The sequence below is a fragment of the Pteropus medius genome, unplaced genomic scaffold, assembly GCF_902729225.1.
Source record: "Pteropus medius unplaced genomic scaffold, Ma_sr-lr_union100, whole genome shotgun sequence".
NCBI lineage: Eukaryota > Metazoa > Chordata > Mammalia > Chiroptera > Pteropodidae > Pteropus > Pteropus medius.
This window is the reverse complement of record NW_024351729.1, coordinates 24,285,330-24,302,763: the sequence shown is the minus strand read 5'-3', so window position 1 is coordinate 24,302,763 and position 17,434 is coordinate 24,285,330. Positions and strand designations below refer to the sequence as shown.

At 37.6% G+C, this 17,434-nt stretch overlaps 1 long non-coding RNA gene across 1 annotated transcript in view; it reads right to left on the bottom strand.

The window, feature by feature from the left end:
- LOC120587702 (uncharacterized) overlaps positions 1 to 17,434 on the bottom strand; it is a 92,338-nt gene that overhangs the window by 29,190 nt on the left and 45,714 nt on the right. The window contains exon 3 of the long non-coding RNA XR_005649065.1: positions 14,610 to 14,687. This is a non-coding gene — a long non-coding RNA (uncharacterized LOC120587702). The remainder of the gene's footprint in view (positions 1 to 14,609; positions 14,688 to 17,434) is intronic.

The window sequence follows — 17,434 nt, the reverse complement described above, 5'->3', positions numbered from 1 at the left end:
TATATACGTTGATTCTCAGAATAACATATATTGAATGGCATATGTTGAATATACATGATTAAACACATGTTGACAAGTATGTGCTTTAATACTATAGCACCTAACACATACATAGTGGGTACTCAATAATGTGTTAAATAAAAGAATAAAGCCTTGTCAGTGCAGAGATGATTATTATATGCTTCTTCAGAGTTCAGGAATAGGGCTGAGAAAGGCCATCCTCTGAAATGAAAACTACTAAAACCCAGCCACTGCGTATAAAATACATTGCACGCTAAGGTATGTTTTGAAAGTGTAGCTGATGTGACGAGGTCACCTACTGAGTCCAGTGAAGAAGACAGGGTGTTTGGTAAAAAGCTGTTATCGGCTCACCTCGGTTGTGACACGAGGGAGAAAGCTCCTGCCTCGCTACAACAGAAGAACAATGTGCTAAATAAAGACGAGCCAACAGTAGGAAGTGCTAATGTGTTTCCACACACTTATTAATGTTGGAAAGAATGATGCGACCAGTGCTCTCAGGAATGCAGGTGTATGTCCAAATACTCCTACTGTAATTCTGTACTTACAAGCAATCGTTGGCAGATAGATGTGTCTCATCAGGGCCAGCTTCATGACCGCGCGACCTCTGAGTGACATAAAGCCCTCGCTTTTAGAAGGGCCCCGTGTTCAGCTTAACGTTCTGCCGTTGCTGTCTCGAAATTCTTAATCGTTTTGAACAAGGGCCCTGCATTTTCATTTTGCGCTGGCCCTCCTGAAGATGTAGCCAGTCCTGATTCTAATTCATAGGTTATGTTTCTCAATGAAAATTAATAAAATAAGATTTTATATTATCAATCAATCTTCAGTGGATTTGATTAATTAAAGGTGGTTTGCCACCAACATGAAAAATCATAAAGTAGGCTTACACAATCAGGTTTCTGAACCTTTAGAACAAAGAATCAGAACCCAGAATGTGGTGTTTATGAACATTTACTACTTAGAAAATCTGATGTAAAGAAGCTAAACTTTTAGTAGCCATTTGGCTTCAAAGAAAAGTATAAATACGTGTACCACCTGTTTATGCTGAAAAGGGAGATGAAAAGGATCCCTTCAAAAAGACAGAGCTATAGCAAAAATATATATTGTCTTCTATAGCTTTCATCATTTACTCATTTTAGGTTTTGTATGCGTAGCCTATTTCTTAGATATTTAGATTATTTCTAGATTACTTTCAATCACGCACACACACAAAGATTTCCTGAGAAGACGCTTCATGAAAACTAACATTTATAGAGAATATCGTTGTGGTTTCTTTCTAGAAAATGAACTCATTGATAGAGAATCTATATCATGAAAATATTTTGACTCGGCACTGATTAGGTTTCTAATGGCTCTCTTCTCTATAGTTTTGTTCTGCACAAAAAGAAAATCACCGTTATTAGTTCAAGATGAGAACCTGACAACCAACTATAACCTCAACTATTGAAATGCATTTTTAAAGATGTTTATGCATTATTCAGTAAGATACCTTGAATCAAACATGTAAAAGCCCTTGAAACAAAAAAATATATAATATATAACCAATATTATCACCAGATGGTAGACTTTATTTGTTATCCTAATTCCATTTTACATTTAGAAAATAAATATCAACATGAATATTTAATACATTTACTGTAACAGAGGCAAAAGGCCAATATTATTATTGTAGGAATGTGAGGCTCAGAACTATTTAATTTTAACGGTGCTGTTGTTTTTATATGCCACACCACCTTTTTTTCATTGGAATGAGCTAGAATGTTAGTAATTCATTGCCAGAAGAGTCTAAGAAGCAACTCTGTACCTTTTATAAAATACTGTTTTTAAGATCAATACATTTGTTTAAAAACTGGCTCCCCACTTTTTGCTCCTGGTTTGGTCATCATCCACATTGTTCATTCCTCAGAAGGAATGAATAAGTTCATATGTTAAAATATTATATATTTAGCTTTTTAAGGTAGAATATAGGGTAAAAATGATATGCAGCTTGAGATAGTGGTCCATTTATTTGGCCTAATAGTTTTTATATTGTTGGTGCAAATTCATTTACTCTGAAAGAGTTAAAAGGGTATATATTGGGTGTGTGCCAAGGAGCTTTGGAAAAGTAGGTTCTGTGTAAGAAGAGGCCATGCACTGGTGCTTCAAGTTTATGTTTGCTTGCATTTGAAAGGAGACCTTAGGTCCTAAAAGGCCCAGCTATCTTGGAGGATCCCCAGGAAAAGCTATTTTTTATAGAGGATTAAGCAATTTAAGCCACGGATTTCTAGCCCACCAGAGCCAGTGGTGAAGGATTTTGTTATAAAGGGTTACCTTTGGGGAATCAAAGTAAACTTTAACCCAATATAGATTTCCCAACTTGGTTTATTAGTTTTAATTATAGCGTTTAAAGGGACATCAATTTCGATTGCTTTTTTTTTTTTTATCTTCTTCTGTTTAGGAAAACATAATCATCTATTAATTTGTGCAATATACAATTATTGAATTTTTGTCCCACAGAATACCAGCGCTAATGGGGAGAAATAACTGCATTGTTAGCCAAGGTGGTTAAATCCAAAAACCATTATGGAGAAGTACGTCCTCAACGAGCTGTCAGAAACTCATGCTCACTGGAAGCATAAGTGTGACATTGTGTTCTATAGCATATCTGAGAACAAAGCAGAATGAGCACTTTTCTTATTTGTAATGTGAGAATATAAATACTTATCTGATAGTTATAAAATAATAAGATAATCTATAAAAAACAATGTAGGCATGCTAATCCAATAAACTTAACATAGAATCATTTTATTTGTGTTGTTAAAATAGCACAGATGCACACACACACGTGCACAGACACACACACAAAGACATTTACAAATATCAATCAACAGAAAATAAGATATTGGGCAATCTCTGAATAGCAGTATCCTACGAGCTATGTGTATTTTCAAGACCTCATTGTTGAAGCTTATCAAAATTTTGTTCTGCTGAGCCATTGCCTATCTTGAGAACTCAATGAATTTCATGAAAGCGATAAGTAGGTTTCCAAAACTGAAAGAACCCAGCCTTGTTTGGATTTAACCCTAGGTTCATTTCTCACTTGGCCTCATAAACAAAAGGAAGAATTCTTTTCACTTGCTAATGCCCAGAATGAGGTAAACCCTCTATAGCACACTCAGAAAGACAGAAACCCACTTAAATTAATCACATAATAGGAACCCTAACACAAGCTATATGCAGAAACACATGCACCCCAAGCCAGGCCATGATATTAGTAACTGCAAATCATTCAAACAGTGGAAGAGCTGGGAAATAATGTTTCTCCCAGCTTCATTAGGGTATAATTGACAAATAAAATTATAAAATAGTTAAAGTGTGCAATGTGATGATTATACATTATATGCGTGTGCGTGTGTGTGTGTGTGTGTGTGTGTGTGTGTGTATAGGTATATATATAATATTCCCACCAAGATAATTAACATATCCATCACCTCACATACTCACCTTTGTGTGTGTGTGTCTGAGAACATTTAAGTTCTATTTTCTTAGCAAATTTCAATTATACAATATAGTGTTACCAACTACAGTCACCATGTTATATTATGTCCTCAGACCTTATTCATCTCATTCACTGAAAGGTTGTACCCTTCGAACAACCTCTCCCTATTTCCTCCCCCTCCCCTACCTCCAGGAACCACTTTTCTACTCTCTGTTTCTATGAGTTTGATTTTTTTTAACTCCACAAATAAGCGACACCATGCCATATTTGTCTTTCTCTGTCTAGATTATTTCACTTAGCATATCATCCACATTCATTCAGGTTGTTGCGAATGACTGGATTTCCTTCTCTTCAAGATTGACTAATACTTTGTATATATTTATTTTCATACATATCTTTCACTCCTTTTGGTCCCATCTCTCATGTGCACTCATCGAGGCATTCTTAATCTTTCAAATAATTACTATTTTACAACCAAATCATTTTTTAGTTAGCAGAGGTGACTTGGAGATGAAAATTAGTAAGAAATGCTAGATATCATATTAAAACAAACAAACAAAAAAGGATGGTCAGAGATCAAACTAAATAAGACAATTGAGTACACCATTTCTCTTTTAGTTTAGTGAGAAAGTAGATATCTATTTGCATTTAGCTGCTAAGAATGATGTCCGCCCACCCCCCCACCCCCCCCGCCACCCCAGGGGTAGAAAATAAATATTGCAGCTTTAGGAAGCATGACTGAAATAGATATTTTTTCTGTTGAATTTATTCTAAAGTTAATTGATCCTCTGTATTTAGGGAGTATATGGAGTATAAAAGATAAAACAACTCTGATTTTAGTAGTTCCTCATTATCATTTAGAGTTCATCATTATATTCAGGGAAGCTGAAATGCTCTTAATCATATCAATAATTGATCAATAACTGCTTTGTACTAAGTGAATAAATGACACATCAGGTAACATTTGAATGAGAAATTAATCATGCTATACATCATTGCTTTTATAAGAGAATCCTATTGGACTCTTTAAAAAGAGAGAAAATCGACTCATTCTTCCTAAAGTAACATTCAAGGGAAAAATATGTATGTATCACCCAGTATCTTCTGGGTGATACTGACTTATTGGATAATTGGATCTCATGTCATAATAAGAGAGAATAACTCCCCTGGGGCAATGATGCACTTAAACAAAATAGGTCAGATATATAAATAACAGAAGAGGCAGGTACAGAAATTCAGAGTCAGCTTAGAGACTGTTTGAAAACAATTTTTGTCTCAGGAGACATTTTTATTTTCATTAATAGCCAAATATTCCTAAACAAATGAAGGAAGAATGAAGCCTGATGAATGTATGAGGACTTAAATAAGGATACAGAAATCTGGTCTACACGCTACTGAGTACATCACCAGAACAGCACAATGCAATCAAGGGATGTGCGCTAATGGCTAATTTGTGTTCTCTTGGTTTAAGAAAAACTAATTTTTCTTCTCCAAAATAGTTTCGCTCTTGGCATCACTATAGAGCAACTGTTTCTGTACTGCTGGTGTCATATGCCTGTTTGCTCCTCATTGATCCACCAAGGCCACTCTGAGTCTTATCCCCAAGCGTGTTTCCAACGTCAACATTTATACACAACTATGAAAGATTGCTGAGAAATAGTTCTGTGGTATAGACATTGCCGAAGGGAACTAGACATAAAGATGTTTCATCTATGTCTTGCTTTTGTCTCTACTTTTATTCTTTCTTGCATATACTTTATTGCATATGAACTAAATTCTGGATATTTTTATATTTCCTGTCTCTTGTTTGGAGGTACTGGGATCTGATATAGAGTTGATCCAGGTGTCCCACAACATAAAACTTCTTTAAAACAAAGATTGTGCATTTTCTTCCTGCCAGTCTCTCACCTCACTTTTCCCCTCTCTTTTTCTCTGGCTCTGAGAGTTAAGCTGACTACACCCCCTTTTTTGCATAGGAAGACTATGATGTAAATGAGAAAGTTGATAGAAAAATACAGATTGAGATAACAGGGACCTAATTATTAGTCTTTGCATCACTGGGGAAAGCCAAAGGCCAAAGCTGTAGAAGCTTTGAACATAAAGCTATTATGATCATGAAACTATCGATTAATATGTTCTATCTTGCAGATTAAGTATTTGGTTACTTATTGTTTCTTTTCCTCTCCTTCCTCCGCACAGTTTATAAAATAGAGTCATTGTAAAAAGTGATTTGGGGACCGGTTAATGAGGCTATTTGCCACGTTAAATAGAATTCTGCCTCGAGGGTCGGATAAAAATTGCGCTAAGTTATCTGAGGCCAGATTCACTGGTTTGGTTAAATATAAATGGGACAAAACATATCATCTGTGGTTAACCAATATGAACGCCTTAACCTGTGCTCTGCGGGGAGGGGACATTAGGTTGTCAGGTAGTTAATGAGCCCTCTTTGATGACTAGAACTGTTGTCTACTATAGCATTTTGATTCAAAGAGCAGTAGAAATACAAAGAGCAAAAGTACTAAAGTGATTTTCATAGACTGGAACACTGAACTGAAAACAATTCAAAAAATTATTGAGGCTAAGTTCGCGTTCCTCATTTTGGGTCAAAGTTTAAGGACACCAGTAAGGATACACTTATATTTATTTATATAAAAAAATGAACTCAAGGATTAGTTGAAAGCAAATTTAATATAAGTTAGCAGCAATATTGTGCTGAATTAATAGATTTGGAAAATTAGAAAGAACTTTGAATGGGGAAACAGAGCATTTGGGTTTGAGCCCAGACTCTGTCTCTCTCTCAGTGATCACCTGACCCTGGATAAGTCTGTGGTGCTTAGTTTTCACATCAGCACACTGAGGGCGTTGAATTAAATACTCCGGTTTACCCTGGATGTAGAGTTAGAGCATCATTGTGCACAAGAGGAGAAGAAGAAATGAAAAGTGGATTGATTCTGTGGAAGGAGAGATTTGTACTGAGAAGTCAATGAGATAACCTTGGAATATCAGATTATGGAGAGCCTTGTTGATGTCAGTGCTAAATCAGAAAGGTACTAGAGAATGAAAAAATTGTAAATAAGGTAATAACATGATGCAATTGTGGATATAAAGCATGAATTTGGGGAGAAGTAGAGTAGGCATACATAGGATTTTTCAGTAACCCAACTGTGATATTCTGTAATATTGTAATCGCAACTATAGAAAACAAACACATACTGACTTTCTAATTGGAGGTTGGCATCTTTGTTAAGTATTTTACATGCACTACCTCATTTAAAAAGCCAGTGAAAGAGACACTGCCGTAGAAAAATATAAAACAGCAGGACTTGACTGATAACACAAAAGCTAATGTAAAAACTAGTCAGTCGCGATAGGGGTTTGGAGTCTGAGTCTGCCCCTACAATAACACCATTAACTTCCGATGGCCAGCCAGTTTGGGGAGAAAGACTTAGTGATAACATTCGGCCATGTTGAATTTGAAGCTATTTCCTTAAGGAAATATAAAATACAGGGGTAGCTATTTCTAAGCTACACTCTGTACAGGTGGCCATCCACACCCTGGAAGCAGATGATATTTCCAAAGATGCAAAAATAAAGACAAAGAAACCTGATTAATAAATGGCTTGGACTTTGGAAGAGAAACGTGGGATGGAGGCAAATGTTCACAAACACTGAGAGGGAGAACTTCAAGAGGATTGAGGAGAACGGGCTATGAGAGAGATCAGCAGTGAAAAACCCAACTGAGGTCAAGGAAGTTTGCTTGGAAGTTTGCTTCAGCTCTGAAACAAAACAGTCACATTTGGCTGGAAATACTAAGTTGAAACTCCCTCTCCGACACTCACCAAGGAAGGTACTGGCAGAGGACATTGAACTTCACTAGTAAGTGAATTAGGGCTTCACCTTTATAGTGTTCAATAAAAACATATAAAATAACTCAAGAAATTTAACATTTTATAGCTCAAAATGTTTTAAAGGAGAAATGAAACTATTTCTGTTCACTATAATTGGGAATATGGAACAGACACTGATAACTGTCGATCCAACTGTCATTTCCACTCCAGTCTCCCTCAGTCACGCTGGCAGAGCCTTAAAGTTATTTTGGTTTCTATCTTCCTCTGCTCAGTTTTCAGTTTCATTAAAAAGTTGGCTCCATGGGCAGCCCTTAGGGAATTTTTCTAACATAGTCATGGTGATCTCAATCCCTTTAGCTAATCACTCTTCCAAGCATGGATATGTGATATCGATCTAGCTGGAGAAAATTAAGGTATGTCAGGGAGGGGCCCTCCAGGAAAAATTGTCCTGACTAATTTAAAAAAACCTGACCTTATCTTTCATAGATCTGGAGGGATGCCTGGAACTGCTGCAGCCATCTTATAACCATGAGGGAAATAGTCTCAGAGGACAAACGGCAGAACAGAGAGGTAGAAGGAATCTCAGTCCTTGAGGACATGATCGAGCCATTCATGACATCATGGCACATCTCAAGGATTTTCTTTTACTGTTGGAGTTTTCTGTTCCTTGTAGCTGAATGCAATCTATTATAAAATGTAAAGATTATTTCCTGGCATTTCTACCCTCCACCCCCAACTCTTAACTTTTATTATTATCTTTTACTCAGCTTTTTGTATTTTATTCCAATGGAATTCTTTTTATAGAAAATGTAACTACTCTGTAAGGGTCTATATTCTCATTCCTAATTTTGTAATTATTGTTAGAAATGAATTCTTAGCTGATTAGGTTGAGCGGTGGTAGTGTGAGGGGAGGTAAGGTGTGTGTGTGAGTAAAGGAATGGTCTATTATTTCTCAATTTTCCTCTCCACAGTCATAGCACAGATTTAAAAGGCACTGTGCATAGCATTAGTTCAGGGGGATTACAATAAAAACCCAAATCTTTATATAAATTTCTCAAGCCTTTTGTTTTGGGCTTGCATTTTATGACTTTTTTCAGGCATGGCATTTTCATTAACGTGTGTATGCAAAGCTCCATTGTTCATTATGGCTCTCTAATGAGGAAGAATAAGACTAAGTATTGGGAATGAAAATTGTACATTTTTATGTGGTGGTTTATAGACTATTACTTCTAATTGAAATTTGAAGTTCGCCTTTACAGTTAAGGTAAAAGCAGAAAATCACACATTCTGCCTCTCTCTGACAGAAGAGACTCCAGACTGGAGAGAGAAGTAGTCTTTGACAAAGGGTCGCACTTATATATTAAAAGAAACAGAGAGTTGGCTTGTCCTCAGAGGTTAAATTTGAATGAAGTTCAATGTCTGTAACGAGGCCATCAGCTGAAGGTAAGGACTTATTACAATGGGGAATATGTTGAGAGTGTTAAAAATGGAAGTTTCCTGCAGAGGGTGGGCGTGGGGGATGGAATGCGGGGTGGCTATTAGAGAGCTCGTCCAGGTAATGGAGATAATGTTTATGTTAGGGATCTGTTGCTGATTGTTTTTCCCCCCAATGTGAGAACTCTGCTGTGCAATCTGTGTGGATGCTACAGAACAGACCTGAAGTGTTTATTTCAATCATTTTACCAACTACATTGGTTAAAATTTATGGTAATTGAGCTTTATAAAGCAATAGTATATTTAAGAGTACTCAGAAATTCTCCTGTTTCAATGTTATAAGTTAATCCCATGCATTCACAATGGGTCCAATATTGCCCCCAAGGGGATAAAAAGAGGTTCTTTGGAGGGAGAGGTGGAAAAAACTCTTAGATATTACATAAAGAGTTATACAGTATGTGGTATTAAAATTTCACAGGGGAGGAGTAATTAGGAAAAATAATTAAAAGCTGAGCAGAGGTATAATGAATTTAAAAGCCAGTCCACCAAAGGACTTTACTAACTCGGTAAAGGGAAAAAAAATAAAAAAACACAACCTGTCTCGTCAACAGCTTCTAGAAGCACCTCAGTGACAGAGGACCCATAACGTATCGTCTGTTTCGGCAGAAATGCAACCATTCATCAAAGATGTCAATCTCAGAGTTTTTGAAAGTGCATGCGAATGGGACTTTTCCCATTGTCTGAAATCGCAGCTAAAGTTCTAAGGTAAAAATGAAACTGCTAGTGCCTCCCTAAGCCTATGGGCCTGTAGAGGCGTGGCCAGTCATCTCTGCTGTCAGCGTCCGCTCGTCAGCTCATCCCACCACCGCATAATTAATTGACCCAGGAGAGAGGAAGTTCTAAGACAGTCAGGAGGGCCGCTTGAGGGAAGCTGGCATCTCATCTCCTAGCTGGACTTCAGCTTGGGCAGCAGACTTGCCGACTTACCATTTTGTCTATTTGAGCAAGTGGAAAAGAACATGGGGGGTGGGGATAGAGAGAGATAGGGAGAGAGAGAGAAGAGACAGTTCAGCATTGAAACATCCTGAACTGGCGCCATTTAGCCAATGTTTTGCCTGCGTTTTTCCATTGATCAGTGACATACTGTGAATGATGGGCAAAATCACCGCAATAACAGGAGGCTTAGAGGATATCCACAGAGAGAAGAAGCTCAGGGAACTCCAAAAAATGTTAAAACAGAACATTTTTCTGCAAAGTAGAGAGATCTCATCCAAGGTGCTTCATATGTAATTAATTCATTTATGTTCCCCCAAGACAGGTGGTATGTCGGCTATTGTCCCACAGTGGGACATTGATAGCCACACTCAATCAATGACCACAGCATCCACTTAAAGAAAAACAGTTTTATCCTTTTCATTCTCTCCACCAATCTTCCTAACCCTGAGGAACTAAAACAAATAAAAGGGGCGTAGCCAGAAAGGGCAAAATGCAGCCCCATCCCCCTCTGGATCCCGAGGCTGAGAGAATGTACGCTCCAGTTTGAATTAGCGACTCAAGTTTGAAGCTGGCTCAGATTTAACCAGCTTCCTAAACAGAGATCACTAGCAAGCTCTGAGCTCCGCCACAGAATCATCAGGGAGACTGGACAGGACATGTTTGAAGGCAGCAATGGAAGAAAATATTGGGATCATTTCTTTTCACCCACACTTTACTATAGCACCCCCGTTAAGACTGTCGCATAAAAGACTATTAGGCTAAATCTCATTAAGACTGAAGAGCAATTTTGAATTTCTACAGAAATTTTTAATTAAAAAAAAAAAAACTTGGTTACTTTCCTCTGTATTTTTGTAGTTCCTCTTTCAACACGCTCAAAACCCTAGCTTAGCATCACCATCTTTTTCTAAGGATTTTTCCCTGCATATTATCAGACTGACTCAACCACCAAGAATCTATTCAGCCACAAGGTCCTATTCTCTAGACAGCCAGGAGGAGTTCTTTTTATTATAAAGAACTGCTTCCCAAACCTTCCTGGCCATATGAATTACCTAGAGATGCTGGGTGTTGTTATCAATATAGTTTCTGGGGTTATTATAAACTGAATTGTGTCCTCCCCCCAAAATCTTAGGTCAAAGCCTTAACCCGTAGTGAGACTGTATTAAGAGATGGGGCCTTTCGGGAGGTGATTAAGATGAAATGAGGGCGTAAGGGTGGGGCGCTGATCTGATAGGACTGGTGCCATTACAAAGCGAGAAGAATATAAAGGGACCCTGTGAGGACACAGCCAGAGGCAGGCTCCTGCATGCCAGAAAGAGCCTCCACCAGACGCTGGATCTGCAAGCATCTTGACCTGGGACTTCCAGCCTCCAGGACTGTGAGAAAGTAAATTTCTGTTGTTCAAGCCATCCAGCCCATGGCATTTTGTTGCGACAACCCTAGCAGACTAAAACAAGGGTGTAGGGGGTGGTCTCCTCTGACGTTCCTAAATTACTAAGTCTGAGATGGCTCCTGAGAATCCGTATGCTTGTGTTTTAAGCAACCAAAGTGATTTTTATGATCTGCTAAAATATAAAGGCACTAAATTTAAGAAATGATTCTTATGAATATTTTAACTTGTACCTTTCTTTCTGAGTTTTCCTTCCTCCGCTGTTTATGGACATTTCTCCATTTTAACAAATATTTATTGATCTACCATTCTTGCTGGTGAGAATATAGCAGTGAATAAAAATAAGACTGAAGAGATCCTCCCTGGCAGAACCTGATATTCTAATGGAGATGAATATAACATTAAATGACACATACACTTATTATGTAATATCTAGTAGTGAAAAGTGTTGTAAAGAAAAAAAGAAAGATAAGATGTTAGAGGGTGAGGTGTGGTGCTATGGTGGCTCCTGCTACAAAAAGTTAATGAAAGTGTATGAGAAAATTACAACTGGGCCAAGATTTGAATGAGGTAAGGAAGCCATGTGAAAATGCTTGAGGAACAGCGTTTCAGACACAGGGAAAAGCAAGTGCAAAATAGCTTGATACCTGTTAGGAACATTTCAAGGGCTAGGACAGTTGAAGCCCAGGGACCGAGGAGGTAGGGGATGGGAGATAAGGTTAGGAGGGAGGCGGGGGCTAGATCAGGTACTACAGGCCAAGGTAAGAAGACTGGATGGTATTGAAAGGTATCAGAAAGGTATAATCTGATGTAATTCTACGTAGAAAGATTCTATAGAAACAAGAGGAAGTATTAAGAAGCCAGTTAAAAGGCAATTCCAATGAATAGTCTAGGTTAGCTCCTACACACAGAATTTCAATTAATTTTGGTATGATGTAATCAGGAGCTATAACTACATCCCAAACAATCAGGGAACCAGAGGTCTCGATGTCTACCATTACTTAGGGAATTTTATTTTATTTTTTTATTCAGCCAAAGATCAAATCTGTAGCCTTTTTCTATATAAGGAGTATAAAAATATGGGACTCCATATTCATGACTTTTTATTATGCAAAAAGGCACTTGAATTTTCCAGCCCTGCCTTCTGACTTTGCCATTGAAAACACATGCAAACAACTGACTTGGTCTATGTATGTTTTAATAATAATGAGAGCAGGTGCATAAAACACATCCTCTCTCAATTCATATAAACTCCTCCAACATATTCCAGTTACTCGTTTAGGTGGAGTTAGAAATAACTTCATTTGCATACACTGAAATTATACCTTTAAAAAATTTACCTGTTTACCAGCAGAATTTACCAAAGACCTCAAACGCAGAATTTTCAAGTATCTACTCTTAAAGTGTTCATATCCTTCGTGCAGAATAAAATTACTTGAAGAAAGTGTTATTGTGTTTTAGATTGAGGTTTTAAAGTGATTTAATTATAGCCATAGAATGTTGGGTTTTATGTATCAAATCGACAAATCCAAAACCATACTTCTGAATTTAATGTTCTCCAAGGAGGCATTAAGAACATACTGGCTGCTCTTTCTTTTGGCAAAAGCTTCACACTAGGTAGAAACGCTTCCAATGGTATTTTTGAACTATTCTATTTTTGACCTTAATCCTTTCCTTTGCTGTGGTTATGGCCCTCAGTACCTAAATTATAGGCTCTTCTGTAGTTTCAGAAAGCTAATTCACACCATGGTGCACATTAAGAATGTGGTGTATATAATATTCCACTAAGGGAGACCCGATGAACATTAAACCCCCACTAGTAACCGGTCACGAGTCAGGCTGCAACTGACGCTAGTCATTTTTCTTCACTGACAAGTTTTCATTATGTGGCTTTCCCAGAACAATTTAGAAATTGATCTGCAGCTGATGGAAGCTAGGACAAATTGGGCCCCTAAGTAAACCCAGGACATCAGAGCAAAGTCAAAGGCAATGCCAGTCCCCAGCACTGGGTGTCAAATGAGCAGCCCCCTCCCCAAACTCCCCACCTCCACTCCTCCACCTGCTCTTACAGGTATCTTAGGCTTCTCAAAGGGGACCCTCACTTGGGACAACCCCCGGGCCTGGAGGGGCCATGTAGACTTTTCTTTCATCATCTGTTATCTCCTGCCTGAATAGGTCAGAAGTTCACACCCCTGAGAAAACAATTTCCTAGTATGTATCTTTTGGTAAAAAAAGAAAGGGTCTTTTGTTTTCTACAAAATTGTATGAATCTAGTTGAAAATCAAGGGCACTGATCTAAACTCGCTCTGTGTAATTCTGGCATGGTTGAGGTCAGTGGGATTACCTGACCAGATGGAATGTGCAAGGTGGGGTTGCACAACCCTGGGGACACTTTGGGAATGAGGAGCTTCTAAGAATATTCCAGGAGACTGAAAGGGTCTAAGGACGTGTTCTGGATCCGAGGACAATTCAGGGTGATGAATGAGACTTAGGCTGATAGAGAGACTTTAGCCAGGTGGGTAGTTGTTGATTGTGGTGGTGGTCGTGTGTGTGTGTGTGTGTGTGTGTGTGTGTGTGTTATGGAATGGATGTAGGCAGCTAGGGAGCAAAGGGATTGTCTGGACTAAAGAAAAATTGAGAGTTCAGAACTACCATACAAATAGGAATCGATTTCAGTCAGAGTAGAGTGCCCTTTTCACACCATTCCGCCCACTTTTGTGAGTAGTTACACACTCAATTCCTTGCAACTGGTTAAGACATCCCATAGTGTGTTCCCTCCTCTAACAACAATACTAATAGCAGCAATCATTTACTGAACAGCCAGAAGGCAAGGCAAAGCGCCAGAGGCTTTTTTGATATAGTAGGTAGATTGCAACTGCTGACCTTTGATTTGGCACAGTCACATTCTTACATTCTGAGATAAATCAAATTAATTAATAGAGAATTTTCCCTCTAAAATTTTCCTGATTGAAGAGGGTCATCTTCCGACACACACTAGAGGTGTCTGGGAAGCGCTTCAAGTTAGCCCTGTACTACAATGGCAAATCAACAGGATCCAGCCTTCAGAACAATCTGAGGGTGCCCCACCTCTCAGGCAGTTGCTCAGTTGGTGTTTACCAGTCTTTGTTGCGACTAGCCCTGAGCCCACACATAGCCAAAACACTACACTCCTCCAGACACAAGAGTGTAGGAGGCTGGTGACGGCTGTGTAGAGAATAGCTAAGAAGATCTGAGAAATGGAGTATCTTGGTGTGAGGTCACCTACTTTATAAACACTCATTTTGAGGCATCTACTTGTCCTGTCACCGAATCCTTTTAATAAACACTTTTGTGGTTTAACAGTGAACAGTTAGTTTCGTACTTTCCATTACAGAGTCCAAAGACAAACTTTCATATCTGGCTCAAGCAAAGCGATGGGTACGCATTAGGTCGTCGTTCTAGTACTTACCTTTATGGCGAGTCTGTTAAGAAACTAAAGCCTAAGGGAGGAACTTGGTTTCCTTGACCAGTAGAATATATAACAGACCTAGAAAATTGATAATAAAGAAATAAATTAGCTAAAGAATGTATCTTTATTGAGTTTTTAGTATACTAAGTGTTCAGCTTTGGTATTTAAAGCCTAAGGCTAATTAAACAATTTTTTCTTCACCTAAATCGTGTTGGTAGTTGGCTGACTATATAGCAGAACAAAATGGTCGACAGTGCATTCTCAGTGTGAGAGTTGGAAGCATCCCCAGAATCCTCTTTTTGGAATGATCAGACAGGATGTGGAAGATGAATTAAAGAAAGCTTCTATGAGAGTGGTGTGAACTAAAAACCCATCAAGTAATTTTAATTTTCAACAGAACATTATGTGAATAGTTTCACCCCAAGTTCTCGCTTCTCAAGATTAAGGTTTGGAAATGAGCTAGTAAGATACCTATAGAACCGGACGGCTCCCTACTGACTTAGTTTTAGCCTATATAGTCAGTTCTCTTGGTATTTGTGGGGGACTGGTTCCAGGAGTAGCCAAGGATATCAAAATCCGTGGATGTTCAAGTCCCTTATATAAAATGGTAAAGTATTTGAATATAACCTCTGGACATTCTCCTGTATACTTTAAATCATCTCTATATTAGTATAATACCTAATGTAATGTAAATGCTATGTAAATATTTGGATGTCAGAGCATTTTGAAAATATGTAAAACTTTTTCTAAAATGTTATATATTATAATTATTAGTGAGCCTCTACTTGATTTTCAGTCCTTTGAAACTATTCTAATTATATACTATCGAAGAGCAGATATCTTGCTAGATTGTATTTATAAATGATGATTATCTATTTTTATATGACTAGAAAGTAAAATATTGTTTCAGCTTACTTTTAATAATTTAAAAGGCTAAGGATAAAATACAACTGTAATCAAAGTATACTTTAATCAAAATATATTAAAGTATATTTGATATATTTCTTGGGTATATTTTCATAAAAAATGTAAATTAAAGCAAATTTTAAAATCAGAAAAGTAAATAATTTCTTTTCCTAAATGTTTTCTAAAATATTCAAAATCTGTCAAAATTAAAGAATGATAAATTAATTGTAATTAACTTGTAAATAATTTTAAATGTGAATGTTAAATTAATACAACTTTTACTTAACTTTTGAAATATACTTAAATCTTATTAAGTATTTTCATAAAAAGAAGACTATTTACTATTCTAGTGTTCAATGTCCATCCATTAGCCTATGTAAAGAATTTATATCATGCATCATTTATGTTTTATCTCAACCTGGATATGTACAAATTTAAGAATAAACAAATTGCTTAATATTGCAAAATATTTCTCAGCCACTATGTTCAACTATCGTAAATATTGTGTTAATCCCTGTATTCTCCCAGAACCAAGGATTGGAATATAAAGAGAAACCAGAAAACGGAGACTCAGACCCACCTGAAAAATCCACCTCATTATGGGAGAAACGATTGAATTCTTGCTCTGTGAAAGGATTTGACAAGTTAATGAATTTTCTTTTCTCTTATCTAAGTGCTTCGCTGCTCAAATAGTCCTTGTACTCCAATCCAAAGTGGTGGCCACCTCCTGTGTCAGCAACTTGGCAACTCACATGCCTCACAGCCTTTGAAGGCAACTGCTAATTGTTTTGAAGTGATAGGGAGAAGTATTTCCCTGGGGGCCTGAAGAGAGTTAGTCACCAGAGCAGATCTCGAGGTTATAGTTTTTTCTGTGTCAGAGCTAAGTTCAGAACTGCAAATGATGGAAACACCAAGTGTCTCTGGTAGTTAGATTTCTCAGGGTTGTGATATTTGGGCTCATGAAAGCACGCGTGCAGGACAGGAGCCCAAACTTGCCTGGGTGTAAGGCATGCATTGGATGTGAGCCTGGAGCTCTTGAGAATCTCTATGTGAAGCCTGAAAAGGAAGCCAACATGGCAGAAGGCAGAGTGAATTGATGGCAAGAAACTGATCTATGATGAAAATGTATGAATTCCAAATCCCATTGCACCTGAGGCTGACTATACACCTGGAATTTTCATTTAGTGAGACAACATATTAATTTTCTTTTCTTAAGCCATTTTTAGGAGGAATTCTGTCATTTGCAACAGAAAGAGTCACAACTGATCTAGCAGGAAGCCATTCTCTTTCCAGAATACTAACCACCAGGAACTGTCTTGCCAGCTTTGACTTCATTTAGTAGGATGTGGATAGAAATAAAGAGAAACCACTGAATTTGTTCTTTAGACTCAAATTCTGGGTCATGTCTGGGTGGCAGCTCTTTTTATCAACACCACCCAAACACCCATGCCTACTTTTGCCTTCTGCTTTCAATTGGTGTTTCCTTAGACATCTGTGAACAGCTGGAAGTGACTCTGACAAGAGGATCATAAAGAAGTCTGAATATGCAAAGAAGCCTTGAAAGCTCTCTTCATAAGAGCATCATAACTGTACCACTGATATGTCCATGCATCACATGTGGAATTTGTTAAAAGGGATAAATACCTGATTTCATAGCCCACTCTAGAAGAGAGTATTGCATTTCTTAAATCTAAACAACCACCCATTAATGCTTAATTCCCATGATTTGAAAATCTTTTCTAATCTCATTTTTCTTTCTGCCTCCAGCTGAGTGATTTTTTTCATGTATTTAATCATTAGCATAGCATCAGTGTTGTTTGTAAGATGATACCACCAAGAACCTGTACACTAATGGCTTAGTTAGAGGCTACACATTTCTCATGATTATGCATTCATTTAAAGCTTTCATTGAACAGTAG